This window comes from Varanus komodoensis, unplaced genomic scaffold (assembly GCF_004798865.1).
Source record: "Varanus komodoensis strain SLA01 unplaced genomic scaffold, ASM479886v1 scaffold50, whole genome shotgun sequence".
Taxonomy (NCBI): Eukaryota; Metazoa; Chordata; class Lepidosauria; order Squamata; family Varanidae; genus Varanus; species Varanus komodoensis.
The window spans coordinates 4,761,575-4,784,352 of record NW_025336088.1 but is presented as its reverse complement, the minus strand read 5'-3'; positions in this window follow the sequence as shown (position 1 = coordinate 4,784,352).

Genomic DNA, 22,778 nt, shown 5'->3' with positions numbered 1-22,778 from the left:
ATTGCTTCTCGATACAGAAATGACTCTGGAAAGTTCTGAATAGGAGATGGAGGGAAGACACATACCTCCCACGCCCATCTGCAGTTCATGTGCAGATGAAGATCCTTATGTGAGAGAGGAGCAAGAATATGCCACATTGTTGGACCAGGACTGAGAAAGCCTCAAGGAACTCAACCGAACTTGGGAAGGTGCATTGCGGGGAGCTGCTTCTCTGGTGACCCGCTGCTTCTCAAACGTGCTGCTTCTGAGAGTTATAAGCTGTGCTTCCATCTTACATGTTCGTAAATAAACTCAACTATTATAGAAACCCCATAAACATGTTGCAATCCCTCCTTCCAAAGGGAACTAAATGCAGGTAAGCATTGTCCCCTGAGCATCTGACCACTCAAGGAAGTGGAGGAGGGCATAACAATATGCTCCAGGACTAAGTCCTGATATGACATGGCTCATAGTGAGCTCTGTGGATAAAATGCATCCCCCTGAGCAATGCATGGCACACCTAGGAGGATGCACCAGTGCAAAAGCTTGGCAGTACAAGGCAAGGTGTTACAAAGGGCAGATGCTGAGGGAGAAACGAGAAGGTGCAGGAGTGGCAACACTAAACAATCCTCAACAGTAGCAATGGGGCCCTTTGTAACTGGACTGGCATAAGGAGCATTTGAATTAACTAAAAAAGAAGCATCTAATACAAAAGCCCATAATGAAAGGCTACAAAGCCCAAAGCTCTGTTGGTGCCTGCTGCAGAGAATGCAAAACCAGCCATTTTCCATATCAATGCACCAAGACAAACATATCACTGCATAACATGCAGCGTTGGAATGATACTCCAGCACATGGCTCCTGAAGCGGATCCTGCCGTCCTGCCTAAGGGGAAGGCCAACTAAGACTTTGGCTAGGAAAACTTGTGCAACAGCAGCCCTCCTGATTGATTGATTGATTGATTATCAGGCAATCACTCTCACGTGTATCAGTCTCTTTACTAATGGTGAGAATTAATTACCAGGACATGCAGGGAATTGAATCACCTTGAACTTTTATCGATTTTGAGTCACATGGGCCCAGCAGCTGGGCAGCTGATGACAAAATAAGGCGATCACAGTCAGAAGAAGGTGAGGGGTCTGCAGAGGGGGCTCAATAAAACAGCATTTGATTGCAGGAGCTTAACATAATGGTCACTGAAGCACAGGGACTGCTGTGGGTCTTGGCATGCAAATGAGGGCAACTGCAATGCTGTTACCCTGCCAGCCTTATCAGCCCTTACTGATCAGCAAAAACAATAGCCCTAGCAGCTTCTAGGCAAACTATCAGTTCCCACTTCTTAAAATAACAGCAATACTAAACAGTAAGCTGGCTTGGAATTGGGGTGCTTTCTGAGAAAGGGGTGCAGGTTTGATTTTATAACACAAAGGCACATGAATTTTCCCAACACATGGAAGGCCACCCTAATCAGAAGAAGCTGAGAGCAGTCCACTCTGGACAGCAGTTTCCAGAGAGTAGTGGCATCCACAGGGTCAGGCTTTGGGCCAGAAGTCAGGGCCTCACCCAGCAGAATAAACAGGAAGCAGTAACGTTGCTTTCTACATTTTGGAATAAAGGAAATAATGCTCACTACCTGCCAAAAAGATGCAAGCACATGTGCACAGATACCCATCAGACCATGGAAAGTGAGCCAAATTCTATGGGGGTGGGGTGGGGGGGCTCACATGCAACCACTGGATCCAGAAGCTAACTTTTCCTAACCATTCCACCACCAAGAAGCGCCTCTACAAAAACTTCCTTTCGAAGCAGGGTGACGGTGGTGCTACTGATGCTGTGAATTCTGGCCCTTTTCTCTCTGATATGCAAACTCGTCAGAGGGACTCCCCAACAGAAGAACAATGATCATCACCAGCCTTTCTCATAGACATATTAATCATTCAAGGAAAGATGAAGTGAAACTCTTTCTGAAACTGGAGAGATTTGAGTTCTCCACCCCCAGCACATTTCACTTCTCATCTTGCTTCTTTGTGTCTCCCTCAAATAATGTGGTTGAAACTCTGTCCAAATACCAAGATTCTGAAAGCATTAGAAGTCCCCCCCCCACCCCACCAGGGGAGAAATTACTGAAAAAATTTCATATTCCCAGAAGCTGATTGCTGAGAGGGAAATGAGAACTATGACATGTATATGCTATTTTTGAACAAATAAAATTATGCTAAAAGAAAAACAAAACAAAAACAAAAACAAAAAACCCTGACTGTTGCAATTACTGGGATAGCTTCAAGACAATCCAGATGCATCAGAGATGTAATTCCAGGTTTGCAGTGTCAGGATGCAGCACCCTTTGGGAATCTCCTGGGCTTGTGCAACCAAAGGAACATTTATGACATACAGGAAATATATGTGGCATGTAGGCAGCCCCGAAAGAGATGACAAAGATGAAGTCTGTACAAGAAGCTTTTATATCAGTTACACACAGTTTGGAGAAGAGGTAGGAGATCAGGTGGGGAATGATTTAGGTGCTTTGCTTGAGGTACATTACAATAAAACAAACGGGGCTGAATGGGATTAAGACAATACAGAAAGAATCTTCAGGACAGAAAAACAATTATTGCATCTAAGAGTGACCCTCCAAAGGACAGGCAGGCCTTAGCATCTCCAAGGTATTAGTGGAAAACAAGACTTGTAACATGGATTCTTGATCAGATGAGGAATCCCAGCCTAACTCTAAAGCTGTTCTTACATTGTTGGGCTTTTAGCATCCATATTAAGGCAGAGCTTTTGCTCATTTTGTCCCTACCGTAGCTCACTTAGGTTCTGTATTTCGGGTGGGGTGGGGGATAGGAGTGCATGAATTGGTTTGCGCATGAACGCATTCCCAAGCACTTCCGTTATTTTTGTTTCTAAGCTTTCCATTTGTAGCATTAGCTACTGTTCTTAAAGAATTTCCAGGTTTTCTGCAAAATTAGCAGTCTAGATACTTGGATTTTTATAGAAACTTCAATCTAAAATTCAACTTCAGAGATCAGTTTGTCTATTTGCATGCCAAGCGGGCTTGTGAGAGGAGGTGTTGTGCTCTCATTGTCTGCTTTGTGCTTTGTAGATGCAAATGTAACGTGGGAGATGAAAGATTTTGATGTTTCCGAAGTGACTGTGCTGAAAGGTGAAACCCAAGGCTGAAGTCTCTAAAGTTGGAAGCTCCTGTATATCCAATGCCCCATCTTCACTTCCCCATCTTCTGATCATAGGGTCTTTTACTAGTCGGGCTTTGCTTTCCCCTCTAGCAAAGGATCTTCAGAGAGAAGGGAAGCTTCAGAGAGAAGGGAAGCTTCAGGGTAGAAGGGAAGCTTCAGGGTAGAAAGAAAGCTTCAGGGTAGCTCCTATCCTGGTCCCTCCAGTCTTCTTCCCTCCTTGCCAGAGGAATGCCCCCCTTTTCCCTCTCTCCAAGGTTAATTTTCTGACCTTGGAGGCCAGCTGCAGAGGAGTTGGGGGGGGGGGGGGAGAATTCGGACTATGATTCTGTCCCACTTCACTGCCTCCAAGCTGAGAGGCAAGGATGCTGCACTATCCTGAGGCTCCTCCTAATCTTTAGGGGGCACATTTCAAGACTAATACATTATGATATGATTGTTTGTGGAAGGAGCTGCAGTAAAATTGTCTAAATTGATCATGATGAATCCATCAGTTTCTCTACAAAGGCATTTACTGTATGCATATTTATTTTATTACATTTATATACTGCCCCATAACCCATGGGGTTCTCTGGGCAGTGTACAGTGTAAAACAGGATAAATAACAGTAAAGGACAATAAAAACAGAACACGTGGAACTTGGCAACTCAACAAGCTATAACAAGGGTTAATGCAACTTATAACACAATAGCAGCTTGAAAGCATCAATAAAACAGTATTAAAAACTATCTTTAGTTAATTATTAAAATGTCTAGTAAATAAAAAAAGTTTTAACCAGGCACTGAAAAGAGAACAAGGACGGTGCCAGGCAAATCTCCTTGGGGAGCAAGTTCCACAGCTTCACATGCACGTGAGGTCTTTTCAGGACATGATCATCATCAGCCAGAACCTCTTCCAAGTTTTCCCACTATGTTTATTTATTTTAATTTTTATTTTTATTGATCAAGAAAAGTGTGTTTACTTCAATGGCTCCATTATTCACTATATAGGCATCCTATATTTGTGCACCTCTGCTCTTTACCACAGTGCCACCTTTTGTTGGGTAGTAGATCATATAGGACTATATGCAAAGGCAGAGAGGAACCCTGCCCCTTGTCCCCAGAAAGAAACCTTGGAGAGAGACACTAACCCACCTGCAAAGAAAGCAGAAGAAGCCTCCGTAAGGCTCACTGTTACATGCCTCACACAGAGAGGCCTTGACTGAACAACAAGCAGGAATTCATTTTATAGTTTGCTCCATGATGATGGCCACAGAAAAAGATCCAATGTTTCTGCTACCATTGCATTCAAGCAGAACTGTCTAGCAGATCTGATTGGAATGGGAGTCATCTTTTTGGCCACTTGTATTTTCAGCCCTTGCCACCCCTAGACCAGCTGATTAAGGCCACCAGGACTGAGTTGGTTGATTGGGTGGGAGAGCAGAATCATACAAGCACAGAACAGTAGAGTTGGAAGGGGCCAAGGAAGCCGTCGGGTCCAACCCCCTGCTGGTGCAGGACACCAAGTTACACCACCCCACTCAGAAGACTGTCCCGTTTCTTTCCGAATTTCTCTAGCGTGGGAGAGCCCACAAGCTCTCTAGGCTACTGGTTCCACTGTTGTATTGTTCTGACAGTGAGGAAGCTTTTCCTGATGTCCAGCCTGTATCTGGGTTGTTATAACTTGAACTGATTATTCTGTGCCCTACACTCTGGTATCAGCAAGAAGAGAGCTTGACCTTCCTCTTTGTGACAGCCTTTGAGGTACTTACAGAGGGATATCATGTCCCCTCTCAGTTATCTCCCCTCAAGGTTGAACATGTCCCGTTTTCTCAGTCTCTCCTTATAGGGCAATGTTTCCAAACCTTGGATCATTTTTGTTGTCCTCCTCTGCACCTTTTTTTTGGGGGGTGGGGGTGGGGGGGAGGCATATTTCTTAATCTTAGTGCTGAGAACTGGACACAGTATTCTACATGAGGTCTGACTAGTGAGGAGTAAAGAGAAACTGCTACTTGTGATTTGGAAGTAATACTTCTTCTTTTTTTGCACATTTTTTATTAAGATTTTCAACTAAAAACTAAAAAAAAATCAATCATCAATTACATCGGACGTACTGGATCAGCCCCCTATAACATATCTTTTTAACATTCTATAATCATATTCAAATTGATTTATAAAAATTTAAAGACATCTTTCAATCTAAGCCAAGTCCCGTTTCTCCAGCCAATCATAAAAAAGGTCCCAAGTTTGATAGAAGTCAGTATCTTCTTTCTCCTTCAGTAATAGAGTCAATTTGTCCATTTCTGCACAGTCCAGAATCTTTTTTAAAATCATTTCTTCAGTGGGTAGTTCCTCACTCTTCCAGTATTGAGCAAGCGCAATCCTCGCCGCTGTGATTAAATGTAGCATCAAATACATTTCTTGTTTGCTAATATTTTACGGTATAACGCCTAACAAGAAAATTTCAGGTTTAAAAGCTAAGGGTTTTTGTAGCATTTCTTCAAGCAATTTATGTATTTTAATCCAATACTTTTTCATATATTCACAGGTCTACCACATATGGTAAAAAGTACCCACATCATGTTTACATTTCCAACATCTGTTTGACATACTTGGAAACATCTTAGCTAATCAACTTGGTGACAAATACCATCTATAAAACATTTTATATAAGTTCTTTATATGAAGTTGCTAAAGTTACCTTAATATTTCTCTCCCATAGCTTTTGCCACTTTTCTAATTCAATATTATATCCAAAATTTTGTGCCCATGTTATCATAGTTTCCTTAACCCATTCCCCTTCCATTTTCCTGTCAAGTAAGAACTCATAAATTCTTTTAATCATTTTCTCATCTGTTTTTAGCATCACTTGATCAAAGGCTGTTAGGTCTTTATGAAACCCCCATATTTTGCAATCTTTAGCGTATCTTGATTGCATCTGCACCTTATACCACCAAGAAATATTGAGTCCCTGTTCTTGTATTTCTTGATCTAGTTTCAGGCCTCCATCCTTATCCAAAATATCATCATATCTTATGTTCCCTTCAAAATTCAACACATTTGGATACACAAAAGCTTCCACAGGGGAAAGTCATCTTGGTAATTTATTATACAATTTTGACTTTAACTTTTCCCACACTGACATTAATGATCTTCTAATAAAGTGACTTTAAAAAGTCCCATGAGACTTAACCTTCTCATACCACATATAAGAATGCCAAACCATTTGCAAAACATGTCCTTCAAGATAAAAAATTATCTTACTTCGCAAGGTTATCCATTCTTTTAGCCAAGTTAAAATAGATGCTTGATAATACAACATCCAATCAGGAAGACCAAAACCCCCGTTCTTTTTGGTTTCCTGAAGCATTTTTAGTTTAATCCTTGCTTTCTTTTTTCTCCAAATAAATCTCGAAATTAAAAAATTTAAATCCTCAAAAAAATTTTATCAATTTTTACAGGAAGCATTTGGAACAAAAACAAAAGTTTTGGTAGTATGTTCATTTGAACCAACCAGTGCTATTCTTCCCATCAAAGACAATTGTAAATTGGCCCATCTTTCCAGATCATCTTTAATATCCGGTATTAATGTGATATTTGCCTCTGTCCAGGTATCTGGTTTTTTAGAATTTAATAATGCTTCATTACATATATCTTTAAGAAATGTAGCAAAAACTCCCTCAAAAGATTTGTAAAATTCAGCCGGTAATCCATCCGGACCAGGGGTTTTATCATTCTTTTGTCACATGATTGCCTCTGTTATTTCCATAGTTGTTACTTCTTGATTCAATAATTTTTGATACTTTTCTGGTAGTTTTGGTAAATCTCCCTTTCAAATGTATTCTTTTACCTTCTCGTTCAAAATCTCCTCCTTCCGGTATAACCTTGCAAACAAATCTTCAGCTAGTTTCTTAATTTGTGTATTTTGTACCTGTAGTCGTCCTTCTCCATTTTTCAGTTTCGAAATCAACCTCTTCTCTCTCTCTCTCTCTCTCTCTCTCTCTCTCTCTCTCTCTCTCTCTCTTTCTTTCTTTCTTTCTTTACTTTATATGCTAGCCATCTCCCCGGTTTATTAGCATTTTCAAAAAAATCTGGTTAGCCATTTTCATTTGTTTAGTAAGTTCATTTGTATCCAAGAGATTCAATTTGTGCTTTAAAGTATTCATTTGGACCCTAAGATTTCTTTTTGTTGGATCCTCCTGCAGTTCTTGTTCCCGTTTCCTCAGTTCTTCTACTAATGTTGCTTGCTCTTGCTCTTGCTTTTTCTTTTTATTTATTTTTGCTGAGTAAGTTATTATCAATCCCCTGACATAGGCTTTAGCTGTATCCCAGACGTTCTGTAAAGAAGTTTCTTCCGCTTTGTTTATTTGAAAGAATATTTGCATCTCTTTGCTTATCTCTTCTGTAAATTTTTTATATTCTAGTAACGCTTTATCTAGACTCCACCTGGGCATCCTTGCAGCTCCTTTCAATGATATAAATACAGGATTATGATCTGCCCAGACATTTGTCTCCATTTCAGCTTCTATCAGATCTGCAACTAAGTCTGGAGTTATCCAAACCATATCAATTCTAGACCATGACCTATGTCTGTTTGAATAAAAAGAATAGTTGGCCGAAGATGGGTTTTTATGCCTCCACGCATCTATCAATCTGAGTTCTTCAATCATGTTGGAACAAGACTTTGCAAGCATTCTCCTACCTGTTTTTCCTTTTCACTCTTGTGATCGATTCCCTTATTCACAATTGCATTAAAATCACACATTACACACATAGTCTGATAGTCCACTTGTAAGAGTAAGGTATGTAGTTTTGGGTAAAAAGTTTCCTGATAGTCATTTGGTGCCTATATTGCCACTAAGAGCACCTTTTTAAGTTTAATTGTAATTTCTACCATCAAGATCCTACCATCCTCATCAGCAAGAATATATTTAGGGTCCAATTTTTCTTTAACATATAGTGCTAAACCTCTTTTCTTTTGTGAAGCAGAAAATACAAGCAATTTTCCCAGTTTTAAACATTCCAGAAGTTTAACACATTGTTTCTTAACATGTGTTTCTTGTAAACAAATTATATCTAACTTTCGTTTTTGAAGCTGAGCAAAAATCCTTCTTCTCTTAGATGGACCATTTAGTCCATTAACATTTAAGGAGAACAATTCAATTTTCCCTTCCTTTTTAAGAGCCATATTTAGTAAAATTATCTACTTATTCTTTGCCTTTACAGTTCTACCTTTTTTTTCTCCCTTGAGTCCAAAGTCTGTACTTCTTGTTGTGAATCAACCTTCAGTATTTCTCCTTCTTCAGAATGGTAGGCTGTTATTTCCATTGCTTCAACACCTTTTTCTCCTTCTTTAGAGACGACAGTGTCCTCCTCTTCCAGCATGACTCTAAATTTTTCATAGAACTCTTGTGCTTTAAGAATTGAATCCAATTTATATCTTACAGAGTTCCATGTAAAAAATATTCCTTCTGGTGTTAGCCACTTAAAGATAATCTCTTTCTTGATCAGTTTTGTAGTAAGAAATCGATATTTCTTTCGTCCGGAAGTAATACTTCTCTTAATGCATCCCAAAATCACATTTGCCCTTTATGCAGCTGCATTGTATTGTTTGCTCATATTAGGCTGTTGCCCACAATAACTCCAAGCTCTTTTTTTTCAGTTCTGTTGAGCCACATATTCCCCATCTTGTATTGATGCATTTGGTTTCTTTTTCATATGTGGAGGACCTGGCACTTGTCCCTATTGAATCTCATTCTGTTGCTTTCAGCCCATCTTCAAGTCTATCAAGATCACCCTAGAACTTCATCCTGTCTTCTAAGGGGTTCACTATTCCACCCAGTTTTGTATCATTTGCAAATTTGATTACCTTTCCTTGCACTTCCTCATCTAAATCATTAATAAAGTTGTTGAAGAGCACTGGGCCCAGGACTGAACCCTGCAGCACCCCACTAGTTACCTCCATTCAGTCTAAGATGGTGCCACTGATAAGCACTCTCTGTGTCCAATTAGGCAGCCAATTTTGGATCCACCTAATAGTTTTTCTAACTGGTTTGCTTTTTCTTAATCTGCTTATCAGGATGTCATGAGACACTATGTCGAAAGCTTTGCTAAAGCTGAGGTGGATTATGTGCACAGTGTTCCCTCTGATTTAATTTAAATTTTTCCTTGTGGGAGGTCATGGCAGGAATAGTGTTGGAAATGGTTGTGAGTGGAATTCAGCCGCTCTTTTGGAATCACAAAGGTGTGGCCTGAATCTGGGTAGAAAGGGATAGGGTGACAAAGGAGGGATGAAGCCCCGTTTCCTCACTTTTCAGGGAGCTGAGTTTGGAGTGCTGGGTGCGAAACTCACCAGCACACCCCTGGATCCTCATGACTGCCAGTCCCTATGTTTAAAACTCTACAACGCACCAGAAAGGCACAATGACATGATTAACCCTCATCTGAAGGGGTACTCATGGAGCAGTAGCGGCTGGCAATGGGAGTCACCCTTTCTCACTTTCCCAAGTCCCATTTTCATGGGAGGCCTTGAATGATGTGATGTCATGAAATCTGCCAGCACACAGCAGCAAGGAACAGAGCGCTGATGAGTTTTACCCCTCGACCTCCGCACAAGCCAAAATGCTCTCCCACTCCCTGCAAAAGGCTGCACAAAATGCCATGGGTGTGCTCTGTGCAGACTGCAATGGAAAAGCTCCTCTTTGGAGCCCAGGGCCCTAAATAATCCTTATTTTTCCCATTCTGGGGCAAGGTGGTAGAATGCATAGCAGCAATTCCTTTACAAGCATCTCTTGAAGGATCCATTTCAATCTTGTTTCCAACCAGGTTTTGATTATTATTATTATTATTATTATTATTATTATTATTATTATTATTATTATTACTACTACACTTTGCACCTCCCATAGTCAAAGCTCTCTGGGAAGATCAGAGCTTTTCAAGTCACCCATCCAGATTTCAAGCAGGCACAGCTCTGCTTAGTTTCCAAGGTTGGGCAGGATTGGATACTTCAGGCTATAGTTTTAACTGAGCTCACTCTTGCTTTTCACTGCACTACCACTTTTCACCAAGCTGTTCTTAGTCACACTGAGTGCTGCTCTGTAAGTTGAGAAGCAGGATATACGATTTCCGTAGAAGACAATGCTTTCACAGTATGAGGCCTCTTCAGCTTCTCTGCATACAAAGCTGGGAATTTTCTGTACAGCAGAGGGCAGTGTAACACAGCCTAGGATTTTGCAGCTTGATTTGGGACCTTACAGGGGGTGAGCATCATACCCTGGCTTATAAAGTGTGAGTAGAAATTAATCATTAATAAATGTTGAGGGGAAATTAGAGGCTGGCTGAGACAGCTTCTTCTGCACAGAGCTTGAGCAACTGCGCCTTGGCTTTCAAGCAGAGTTGTAAGCTTTTTATGAAGGCAACTGTGATTTTCCGTAGGGTGAATTCAGGCAGCCATGCAGTTCATCTCCAGAATGCAGCTGTTGCAAAACAGCCTCCTTGATGAAATATGTTATGATATGATGTCCCTGGAGAGCAGATAAGATTTGAGAGCTGCCAGAGCTTTGCTAATTTCAGTAAAGCAGAGATAAGAAATCAGCAATATTTCTCTGATCTTGTGCTTTTAGAAGATTGCTTTGTTGAGAAGTGCCGGCATAGCCGGAGCAAGTTGAAGAAGCTTGCCCTGCCAAGCTGTAACCATGAATTTCCTGTCTCCTTGTATAATATTCTGTGTGCGTTTCATATAAAAATTGTTATGCTGATACTTCATGCCTGGCTAAGGACTGCTTATGCAATAGACTGGAACTATCTATTACTGCATTACAAGGTTCTGGTCCCTATTCTTGGGCCCCAGAGAATTGAGTGATCTCCCTGCCCCAAATACAGAGTTGGTCCAACTCTGGCCTAAAAAACTAGATGAATTTTTCTATGTTTGAATATTAGCTGCCCTGGTATGCGACTGCCTGTGAAGAAGAGGCAGGGGAGTGTTAATGATGGAGATTACGGAGATGATAGCAATGATATTAAATAGGGGGAATGTTGCCATGTATCACCAGCCCCTAATGGTTGTCTCCAGTCCAGGGCTTTGGCCAGCCTAGAGCAGAAGCTTTGCGCGCTGCTCAGATCTCAGCAATGGGAGGAGGAAAGCCGGTTCCCAGCCTTGCCAGGCCCAGACCACAAACCTGCAGGCTTTGGTTCTGGAGGACAGGAACTGTGCAAGCCCTTCCTGACACCCCATCAGTCAACACAGGCCTGAAACAGCTTTTAACCTCTCAGCTTAAACAGGAGGGAAAGGCATGTGTAGAAAAGAAGAACCACAGAGGAAGTCCCGAGTGCCTACAGAAAGACTGTGTGTGTTGTGTTTTGTCCCCACCTGATGTGTTTCAGAAAGAGACATTTACTTTGTTAGGGGCCATTTTTGAACCTCATGCCCTTTGTGACACTTTTTCTGTCCCCAAAAGCCTTTCTCGCACAAGGCTGCCAGGAATTAAGCAGGTCAGTTCACTCCCCTGCCCCATTCCCCTTTTAAATTTCAGCTGACCCCCACCCAGCCACCAACCCTCACACTTAGTGGCTTGACGGCTGATTTTTACTGGCATTTATTTTCGCTCTGGTTTTACAAGCAAAAATGCTGCCGCAAATTTCAGGAGGCCTCTGGTGGTGTAGAAACCACGGTCTAAAGTTGGCTTGGCCTTACTTTGCTTCCAAAGTGATAAGCATGGACCACCCAGATTTTTAGAGGAAACCGTGTGTTCCGTAGTAAATGTTGCGGCGTGGGACAACCCTGCTGACTGTTCCATCCGTCTGCCATGCACCTTTGGCTCTGGGGGACGGGAGCTGTACGAGCCCTGCCTGGCACCTCACTCAACACAGGCCCGAAACGGTGTTTAACCTCACAGATGCTCCAACCTCCTCCCCACCCTCAATCAACACACAGCACTTGTGGCCACTCAGGACGCTCAGCCCTCATTAGCAGGTTTTGGGGTCTCCACTTCTTTTTTGTGGTGGTTTTGTGGTTGTTGGGGCTTCTCTGACCCTGCTGATACTTCCCTCTTACATGCAGAGGGAGGCATTTTGGGTACCTAAATGTCACGCAGCAAATTGAATTGGCTATTTATAAATGGGATGGTGTTAACACAGAGAACGCCATCAAGCGAATGGAAGAACCACGTCACTTGTCCGCAGTGATGCAGCGGGCGGAGGTCCCTCTAGGAGCTCAGGGCATCCATGCAGGCACCCTCGGGCTACTGGAGAGCAAATACCCAGGGGATGGAGCTGCTGCCTTCACATCCTGTTGACGTGAAACGTCTTGAGATGTTTCGACTGGCCTGGGTGGACTTCACAATTGCAACAGTTCCTTCCCTTACAATTGCGCGTTGTTGCACATTGCTGCAATTGTAAGGGAAGCAGCTGCAAGCAGCTGACGGCTATGGCAGTCCAGTTCCTCTGCATCCAGGAAGGTGACTCAGTTGCATATTCCAGAGTCTATAACTTCAGCATTTGCATGTCAGGCTGGAAGAAGTGGCTTCTGGTTGCTCATATAATAAACCAGGCTCCTGACCAAAAAATCCCTGAGTGATCCCTGAGCCCCCCACAGATTACACTTTCGATGGTTTTCTGGCATGATGCGATCATAATAAAAGTAAATTCATTGTACATGTCCAAACACTCGGCTGGGCCTCCATGCCACATTTCTGATTCATCCCTTTCTGCTGAACCCCGCCCGCCCCCCCGCAATCCCCTACAAATGCTCCTTCTCTCTGAGCCTCTCTCCATGATTTCTTTTTTTAATCCCTGCCTTTCTATTACTTCCATATGACGTGACCTATGTCAGCCACCTGCAAGATCTTTTCTTACTGGGCACCTGATCTTGCCCTCTTTCTGACCACTTTTATGACCTTGATGGAATAAAAGCAAAGAAATACACTGAACTGCTTGGACCTGAACTACATTTCCCAGAAGCCTACCTTGCGACCACTTTCCAGTGGTTTTACTCCATTGGCCACTCTCTCCCCCCCAACTCTCTCTCTCTCTCTCTCTCTCTCTCTCTCTCTCTCTCTCTCTCACTCACACACACACACACACACACACACACACACACACACCCTGTGTGGTTTGCTCAGTCTCCGTTCCAGGCTAGCTTCAGTATGCACCACTGTGCCGTTTTAATTATGTCCTTCCCATCTGCTAAGACAAGCAACTCCCTTCCTTTGCATGGGAATGATCAGAACGAGGGCACTAACAGCATGGGTCCCTCTCCTATAAAATGCTGAGTTTCTCAGGCTCATTCGCAGACGCCCATATACATGGGGAAAGGCCAAATGCAAAGAATTCTCGTAAACACTCGCCATTCTGAGGTTTTCCCACAAGGCCGTGCAGCCAATGTCATGAGAAAAGCCCCTGTTGCATCCTCCATGGCCGATGGGAAAGGAGAGAGGCCATCCAAGTTGACACATGTGTCAGCACTCCTGGAGGCAGCTGCTAGCCGGGAGAGCCAAGTGGCCATCTCTGAGGGAATGAGTTCCCCATTCCTTTGGAAGGTGCTAGTGCTTTGCCTGGCTGCTTCTCCCCAAGGCATGGACAAAAAGCCAGTTGCTAACTTGGGCATCTGAAGACTGGCAAGTCGATCCAGATCTTAAATGACCCAACCCTGAGATGATGATAAGAATGAAAACAAACAATCTAGGGAACATGGAAAACATTTAAAATAAAAGCCTGATATTATTTGCCTCTTTGTTGTAGTTCTTTGCTGCTCCTATAACTGTTATCAGTTGATATGGTGTTTTACCAAGTGATATTAAAAGAGAAAGAGAGACTTGCATATGCCCTACAGGTCTTGCAGCCAAAGTTGTCCAGAGTGCTGTTGTACCAGATATTTTTTGAGGGTGAGCGGGTGGAAGTGAGGATGCCTGAAAGATAATGCAAGGTCAGCCTTAAGCGATGCTCCACACCCATTTGACAGCTAAAAGATAAACATTCCAGTTTTGGAGGGACAAATGGCAACTTCCATAAAGCAATGGGCTGAGGACTTAAAGATGCTTTCAATTTTCAAAAAGGACATATGTACAGATATTTCATTTGCCTTGTTGAAGTTTAGAGATGATTAGGAAAAGAAAAGTAGTATATCTTGTTATATATAACACAGTAAGGGGTACATATTGCATGGGAATCTGCTGTAATGGATAGATTTGAATCTTACATAATTAATTTATTTTATGGGGTTTTATTTTTTGTTTTGGTTTACTGAAATGCACAATAATATACTGATGAGAGAAAAAGGACACGAGCCCAAGGCTGGACCTCTAGACCTCTAGAAGAATAAGACCTCTAGAAGAAGGAATACCAGCAGGTATGTTTTTATCACATTTTCTGCATGAAAGCTACATCTGACCACATTTCCTCTTTTGCGCAACTTCAAAAGGTGTGGGAGATCTGCTTCCTCTCTGTTTATCTGTTCTCTTTGTAGGCGCTTTTCCAGATCTGCCCAATTTTATCTTAAGCTACCTGCCTTTAATTTTGGAGATGGGGTGGATGGGTGGATGAATAAATATGGAAGTAAAACAGAGTTCTGTGCAACTTGCCCACTTGCTCACACATCACTAGAGAATGCAGAACGTGGGTGTTGGTAGTTGAATGTAAGTCCACTCTGTTGCAATACTTTCCCTCCTAAGATGGAACCACTGAGCCATCCCTTACCTCTGGTTCATTCCTTATGAACAACCCATCAGGAATTCAAGCCACAAAATGGGAGGCAGGCTGGCCTGTTAGTGATGGTGAAACAGGGAAACACATGCGCCTCCAGGAGTCAGAAAGCCACAGTGCACGTGCTTTCACTGAGTAGACCAAGATGACGTGGCAGGCACGTGGCAGGGCTGAATCTCCCTGGCAGACTGCATGTTTTGTGCCTACAAAATCCAAGGCTGATCCCTGGCATTCTCAGCTGGACAGGAAAAAAATCTGACCTGAAGAGATGCTACTGCTGTTGGTGATGGTGTTGGTGGTAGTGGGCCAGATGAGCCAATGGTCTGGCCTATTACAAGGCAGGGGTGGGGTGCTAACTACCAAAGATCTGGGGCTCAGAACCACGAGAGAGAGAGGGAGAGGGAGAGGGAGAGGGAGAGAGCACAAATACGTATGTGCTGCTTTACATTTAAGTTTCTAAAGGACCCTGACTCCTAAAGACACCATTAATTGTAGAAAAGAGTGTGCAGATAAGGGAGAGGAGGACATCTGATTTTGGGGACTGGGGGGAGCTCAGGCAGAAAAATTCAGGGGGCATCCAGCAGTGAAGCACATGTGAGCAAAAACCACATGTGGGGAACACGGCCCCTGTATCTTTCTCTCAGCAGGTGCCTCATGCCAGCTCTGGTACGAGGCTGCTTCCTATCTTCCCAACTTGTAGCAAAGAATCCGTGTTCAGGTGAACCTGTTTTCCTATGTGCAGCTCCCATCACCACTGCAGCATACCCAGGATATATTATCAAGATAGCTGATTAAGTGTTAAGTATGTTGTTGTTAGTTGCAAAGTTGTGTCTGACCCATCGCACCCTTTAATTTCCAAAATTAATGCTGGGCTGAACCCGGTTTGCTGTAGGTCCTTATGCCTTCAGGGTGACTCCAGGGGCTGTGGGGCATCCTTCTCCCCCTATGTTTCGTCCAGAGTATATTGAGACTAGAAATTCTGGACCTACAGACAGACTGTAAACCTACATCAGGGGTGCTTTAGTAGGTCATGCTGTGCTCTGAACTCAGGAATTACTGCCATACTGTGAAGCATTGCAGAGCGCATGGTCTCTAGTGTGTCCCTTTTCACATGTAGGAGAGCATGCTTCTAGTCCCCATGCCTGGAAAGAAAACTCTGGAATGATGAGACTGAGTTTTATTTATTTGTTCAGTGCTTTAGAAAATAGATAGGATCAGGGAAGCTCTTGCAGTAGCAAGTTGTGGATCAAGTATCCGAGGTCCCGGAGGCAGCCCAAAATATCTTGCTGCTAGCAGGAAAGTAAAAGATGGAGCCTGACCCATCCCGACACACACAATTCCTGGTACAGAAGCCAATGGAAAGTTGACTCCTACTCCAGCATTGGCAGCAGGACAGCACCTCCTACCACCGGGGTGGACAGAGTTCAGGCTTGCGAGATCCACTTGGCTTTTTATTAGAGCCCCAAGGTCTACCATCTGGAGCCAGGGTGAAAACAGCAGCTTAGGCAGATGGATGCTTCGGTCTGCCTACTGCAAGGGGAGCCTGCTCCTGCCCAGCCTCTGCTTGGAGACGCCACCTTGGTGGCCTTCCTTGAAGGCTCTGCCAGCTCCAACTCTTCTCCTAGCTCCATGTAAAGTCTTCTACCTTCATAAGACCTGGAGGTGGGGCAGCAGCACGAGGCTGAAACGAGGTGGCACGTTCTCCTCTCAAAGAGCACAAAGCACACTGACTTCTCCCTCTGGGGAGCAGACAGGGCACAATCTGCAGTGTGAGTCACACCCCCTGTACAGTTACATAAGCAGGGGGCAAGTTGGGAGCTGTCACGGCAGGCTTTGCAGGCTCTGACGTCTGTGCTTCTGAAGAGGAGGTCAGCACTGGTGAAGCGATCACCTCTCTTCCCAGATTCTGGAAAGCCTACCGGAGCACACTCGTCAGAAAGCTGATTTGCACATCCACGCACTTCACTCGCTATCACATCCCTCCATGACTCAGAGCTTGATTACTTGCTCCTGAAAGTATCAAGTGCCTTCCTTAAAAAGCGCTGTGCTTGAGTTCATCCGAGGTAACCAAAAAGCTCTGCTGATGACCATAATAGCTCATCATTTGATGCTGCAAAGTGATACGCAGGCAGGAATGAATTCTCCTGGAGAGAAAAGGTTGGCAAATCTTCATCGGCCACAGACTCGTTTTTGTAATGCATATTGTAATCTTGAAAAATTCAGATTACTGATGAAAATCTCGTACTTAATCAGGGCATGGAAAACCGACCTTTCCCTGCAGACACACGGAGACCCACTGTCTCACACGTACACAAAGTATCATCACAGCTAGTGTTTACAGCATGGGAAGAAAGGGGCACAGGAGTGTACTTTATCTTGAAAATTATTATTCCGGCAATGTATAAACAGCTACCCTCTTTCAAGAAATCTACTAAGTTGTCTCTTTGAGCATGGCCTGGAAAGTGGATAGAGAAACTTCTCTCTCTCTCTTGTATAATACTAGAACCTGAGGTGATCCCATGAAGATGACTGGGGGGTGGGGGTGGGGGGAGCGGGAGGGGGAGGAAGAGGAAGAGGAAGAGGGAAAGGAAAAAAGGAACAGGAAAAGGAAAAGTTCTTCTTAAAACAGCACATAGTTAAACTAAGGAATTCACTTCCACAAGATGTCGTGATGGCCATCACATGGGACAACTTAAAAAGGGGGTTGGAGAGGAGGATATCAATGGCGGCTAGTCCTGTTGGCTAAATCTGCTTCTAGTATCCAAGGGAGTCTGCTTATGTGCACCAGTCGCTGGGGAATAAGGGCAAGAGGATGCTGTTGCATTTGTGTCCTGCTCGAATGGTCATGGTGTGAACAGACTAGGCAGACCCCTTTCCTCACCCAGCTTGGCTCTTCTTCTGTGCCTATGTAGTCGTTTCTTCTAAAATGTCGTTCTCATGAACACTGCAATGACTCTGTTTTAAAACAGCAACAAAAACCACACAAATCCATCTGAAGTTATAGGAACGGGTGCGAATTTCCAACTATTCTGCCAGACAATTTCTTGTAGCTGCAAATCGATTAAGTAATAGTTCTAAGTTGGGAAACATAAAAGGAAAGGTCAGCAAAGAGGAGGAGGAACAACTTCAGATCACATGAAATCGCGTACCATTCATTTCTCTAATTTTGTCCAAAAATATCTTTGTACATGTGAACAGCTCCAAAAATATGCATAAAATCTGGCTAAGCAGAGCTATATTGTAAACAGCTATTAACAGCCTTCGAATATATTTTATCTAACTTCCATATTTATTTATTTATTTTTTATTTATTAACACATTTCTCTGCCGCCCCTTGCCAAGGCCTCGGGGCGGCTTACAACATCAAATACAAAATACATTAAAACAATAACAATATTGCAATGTACTGTATGTTATCCCACTGATAGACTGTAACAATTCTCTCAAATTGGCACTAATTAGTCTGGTAGGTGCGTATTAAATAATTCCGTCTGCCCACAAAAGAATTTTGTTTTGTTCACCAGTTCACTATTACTCAGTTACTGCAGTTGATTTTGAAAAACCAAAAATAGGAGCAAAAAAGGATACAGTTTTGCCTCACATCAGCACGTGCTTCTTTGGTCACCTTGAGCTTCTGTTTTTGGTAGGAAAGTGGGATAGGTTTAACCGTAGCTAAATTGTTGCTCTCGTCTTTACACTGCTGACTTAGTCCAGCAAAGTGGTTGGGACAGAAAACAAAAAAATGAAAATTAAAGCCGCAAAGTTGACCCCTCCTACCAGTGCGTAATCCTCAATGAACTTAATGGGACTTCTCCTGGGTAAACAGGTTTCTTTGGACACTGTAAGAGTGCTGTGTATAAGATCTGCAGTCCTTTGGAGTCCTATGTAGCTCTAGTCCTATAACCCCATCAGAGGGGTGGGAAAGAATTGAAGATGAGTCTAGAGACAGAACATTTCTGAGGAAGTTGAAAATAGTTTGAAAGAGACAGCCAGCGGCTAAAAAGAGAGTGGCTGAAAGGCAGAGGTCACCAGAGCATAGATAATTGTTGTCAGCCTAAATCTGTGTAGATAAAGGTGTAGTTTCATATCCACCTAGCTGATCAAAGGTGCTTCCTGGTATTGCCTCCAGGATGAAGCTGGCCCACTTGAGGGAATGCAACCCCCTCCAAAACAAGCAGAGCATCACTCAGCCGGGCTGAGGAACCATCCGGCAAGTACCTCTATCTTGTCTGGATTGAGTTTGTCTGTTGGCCCTTGTCCAGTCCATTACCGTACTCAGGCTCTGATTCAGAACAGCCCCTGCCAAAGACAACACCATGGGGGGAAAACATCCACTTCTGAAATGAAGCATTACAAATAGGATATTAAAGGTCATGTGTTGTATTTATTATTGCTGCAAATTCTGAATGTTATGACTCTATCTCGTGAACAGCATGGACATTTACTTTCCATCTGATGGAGAAAAGCTGCTTTGCCTAATAAACGCTCGCCTTGCTTCTGAACATTCTTATCACTCAGCACTTGCTGAGCATAAGGAAAGGATCTTACACGTTTAATGTGCAAGTGATTTGCAAGCAACAGACCCCAGAAAATCAGAATTCTCCATGGTAAATGCACACCATACATACAGCTGGAATTGTACGGATTCCATGTTAACTCACTTCAACTCTGTCTCATCCCATGGACATAATAATTCAACCACTGTAAAACTTCCCACATTGGCATAAATAGGCCCCTGAAAAACATGTTGTTTTATTCACCCTGACCCCATAATGCCAAGATGAGCAATGAAGTATTGTCTAACTTGTTCGGAAGGCTCTTCTCAGGTACCAGCACCAAGTCTTCCTATTCTTAGGCACAATCCAGCCATCTGATGAAATTTTCTTCCTGCTTTTCCACAATCGACCAAAAAGGTAATGTGTTTTTCACTGAGCTAATATGCACATTCATGCTGCAGTGGGATTCTTCCTGTTTTGCCCTCTAGAAGTTGCATTTCTGAGTGGGGAGCAATTGCTGCCATTCGCAATGGGAAGAAACCTTGGAAGTCACTGGGTCCAAGCTGCTGCTCAGAGGTTTTACAGTGAAGGGTGTGGGCAGAGCTTAGTTTGACTGCTGTTGTATCTCCTTTAATCTCTCTTTGCCAGGCTAGAGGTACCCACTGTTCTTTCAGTCATTCCTCAGGCACGCACATGTCTATACACATACGGGAAATTCAAGGCACAGCTGTTTCCCATCCTTTCTATCTCCCGCCTTCAAAATCGGAATTATGCAGTGAGTAAATGCTTTGAGACCATTACAGCCAGTGGTCCAGCTAGGGCTGATGCTTCCCATCCAGACTGATGCTGCTCATCGTGGTTTGTTGCTGCCGCCGCTGCTGCTTTTAAAAAAGGTTCATAATGTGAGGGTGACTAGCTGGGCATGTTCATGGTTACAGGGCTCGTTTTATTTATTTATTTGTCTGTCTATTTATTTGTCTGTCTCTCTATTTATTTATTTATTTATTTATTTATTTAAGGTTTTTGTATGCCATCCCAGTTACTAAAAACGTCTCTGGGCAGCTAACAGAAAGCGACCAAAAACAGAACCCATAACAATAATTTTTTAAAAAGTACACTGCACCTAAAATAGGAATAAAAACAAGAACAAAACCAGATTAATTATTAAAATACTGGGGAAATAAAAAGGTCTTTGCCTGGAGCCAAAAAGAATACAGCGACAGTGCCAGGCGAACCTCTCTGGGTAGCAAATTCTTCAGTTGGGGCACCACCACTGAAAAGGCCCCTCTCCGAGTAACAGCCCTGCTGATTTCCTTCAAAGAGGGTTCCCGAAGAAGGGCCTCTGCCTCTGATCGCAAGGATCGGGCCAGCACACAGGGAAGCATTTAAGGCCTTATAGGATATTACCAAGACCTTAAATTTCTACTTCAATATATTTCACTTTAGTTCTTCTACTTTTCTTTAAAACTACTCCAGTCCATTTCTACAACAAAAAGATGCTTATTCCCCAGGAATGCCTTGAGTACCAGGAAAGCAAATGCAGGCTTCTGTTGCTCTTGTAGTCATGACAGTGCCGTGATTTAGGAATCAAGACATGCTCGGAGAACTGCTTTTATCAGACTTTAAAAAAAAAACATGGTTTTTCATTTTCATTTTGAACAGATGAATCATGCAGAAGCAGCTGTAAAGCATGAAGTTCCAACCATGGCTGTTCAAGAGGGGCATGAATCTAATACAGCCCAGCTGAAAACCTTCTCTTTAGCACGGTCGTGTTTTATTTTTATTGTTTAAGATGTTCTGGACAGTTCGGCTAAGCAGGCAGACATAATCCTTGAAGAATGTACTGTATGTAAGGGAGGGAGGTACGACTACAAGGAACCTTTGTTATTTCCACGGGCACCCCCTGCTTCCTTCCGTTTTCCAGTTCTTGAGAAGAGGCTGCCGCTGGCATTCTTTGCTGCCTTTCCTATCAGCCTGGTATTCTCTGGAACCAGATGGGGTTGCCTTGGGGCACAAAGCGTGGCAGAGTTGCAGGGGAGGCAGCTTCCCGTAAAGGGCTCTGGGATTAAGTCACTGATACAGTAAACCGCAGCAGGAGAAGGAAGGGAAAAGGCGGGGGGCTTGGTTGGCAACTCAGCCCTGAGTCAACGTGTTTGTACACTCCTGAGAAGGTGACTCACTTGGAAGAAAGCAGTGGAGGTGCAGCACCAGCTCTTTCATGCTCCCCAAGCAGAACTGGGATGCCGGAAAAGCCCGGCTAGATCAGAACAAAGGCTGCTGTATTCCACCACTGGCCAACCAGGTGGCCATGAAATGCCCGGAGAGGAGGAGAGGAATCCTCCGCGGTTGGCGTCAGACCACCAGCGTTTGGCTAACGGCCAAGCCTACTCCTCAGCTGCGCCATCGAGATGAGAGATTCATGGGGTTCACTTTCTTCTCAGAATCTTTAGGGAAAGGACTAAAACTTCAGGGTGAGAGGCCAGAATGACTATTGCTTTATTAAGGTTTGAAAATTCTGCCCTCTGCCTAACAGGGGCTCTGGATAATGATCATGTTAGTTAGATTCATTAGATCTATATTGCAGCTTATTTTGTTTCTTTTTAAGTGTTATTCTGTAACTGCTTTACGTAAAAATCTACTCCAAATGCACATTTTCAAATGTACGTCTATAGGGGAAATGCATTTTCAGTTAGGTTTTTTTCCCCCTACAAAAATCTACATACACTACATACTTCCATGGAAGTTCATTGGGAATAGAATAGGTGGAATATTATTTTTATCATTAATTATAATTATGTTTTATTATTATTGATGATGATTATGTATCAATCATATCATCATCATCATCATCATCATCATCATCATCTGAACACATTTGACTTTGTTGCAGGTTCCTCTAATACCCCTGGTATAAACAGTATGGGACTCAATGGACCAATATGCCATGGGCTGTATGCCACAGAAAGTGTGCTCAGGACTTCAGCCAGACCACTGACTACAAGAAGAGCAGGGCTAGACTGGCCAAGGGACTCTCTGGTCCAGCATGATGTTCTTTCTGGTCCAGCGTAGTGGCCAACCAGGTACGCCAATGGGAATCCTACATGCGGGTCATGAGTGTAGTAGCCCTTTCCTGCTGAGAGGCACTGAGAGGAATATTGCTTCTGATGTCGGAGGCAGGAGGTAGCCATCATGACTCATTGGTGGTCAATGTTACATCCTGTGACAGGAAATCCCTTGCTTAACTATGCAGTGTAGAAAGAAGTACTTCCTTTCATCTTTCCTGCTCTTCCCACCATCCTATTTCCCTGGGTGACCCTGGGTTCTAGTAGCAGGAGGAAGAGTTCTCCCTATCCACTATTCCCATAATAAATCATTTTCTATGCTCTATCGCATCACCGTTATTGTAAGCTAAGGAGCCATTTCCTCCTTGTGGA